The sequence below is a fragment of the Apium graveolens genome, chromosome 4, assembly GCF_009905375.1.
Source record: "Apium graveolens cultivar Ventura chromosome 4, ASM990537v1, whole genome shotgun sequence".
In the NCBI taxonomy this organism is placed as follows: domain Eukaryota; kingdom Viridiplantae; phylum Streptophyta; class Magnoliopsida; order Apiales; family Apiaceae; genus Apium; species Apium graveolens.
Window position 1 is genome coordinate 204064653 of NC_133650.1, and position 970 is coordinate 204065622.

Below are 970 nucleotides of genomic sequence, written 5' to 3' on the forward strand. Positions count from 1 at the left end.
CCAGTTATATCAAGAATGAATTAAGCAAAAAAATATACCTTTTTGACAAATGTCATTTCATTATCCATGGCAATTTCTTTCATATACCACATAACAACATAGCCGCATTCAGTTCCACCGGGCTGTTTGGGGCATCCCTATTTAATCCAAAAAACTCAGACCAATTAATAAGTAAATTAATGCCCCTATCTAACCGAAAAAACTCTGACTAATAAGTAAATTAATGCCCCTGGTTCTTACGGTAACATATCTGATAGTCGGTGCTTTATTTCCCCTTCCGGCCTGAATATTGAACGCAATCACAGCCCTGTCATCTTAGCAGTATCAATAACACAAATTGATTGATATCTCAATAATGAAAATAATCACTCGAAATTAAATGCAAATACCTTGATATTGCTTTTTCCAACTCGGGATAGGTAGTTGAACGAGGCAGAGGATTGAGTATGAAAACCTCGCCCGCCCAAATCACAACCAATATCCAATGGCAGCTATTTTTTATAAATATTTATAATAAACAGAATTAATATCAGAATCATATCATTTTGAATTTCATGCTTATAAATAAATAAAGCGATTTATAATAAATCTGGAGACATTTTTTATGTACTTACTTGCTATTATGTGGCATAAAAAAGAGACGATCAGGATTACCCTCTTTAAATCGACTAACCAAATTATCTTCAAAATTGTTGTTCAAGGTAAACGAGACTCCGGGATCACAGAAAGCAAATTGCTCCAAATTTTCATTTTCACAAACCATGCAATGCAAGTATCTGCATTGCAAATAAAAATGAAATTATAAAAAAACAAGAATATAAATGCAAAAATTATCAACAAGAAGCAAGACAATAATTAAAAAATTTTATAATACTCAGCGCCATGTATGCAAAAATTGCTGCTTGGCCAATCATTTTAAACTCAAGCAAAGCAATTATGTTTTCATGCAAAATGAAAATTCTTTTCTCAA

The 970-nt window shown here is 32.1% G+C and overlaps 1 long non-coding RNA gene across 1 annotated transcript; it reads right to left on the bottom strand.

Annotated features, from left to right (window-relative positions):
* Window positions 1-251: 251 nt before the first annotated feature.
* LOC141721018 (uncharacterized) lies at window positions 252-758 on the bottom strand. Its single transcript, XR_012574634.1, has 3 exons — window positions 615-758; window positions 390-491; window positions 252-307 (listed from the first exon to the last, which is right to left on the bottom strand). It is a non-coding gene; the product is annotated as an uncharacterized LOC141721018 (long non-coding RNA).
* Window positions 759-970: the final 212 nt, after the last annotated feature.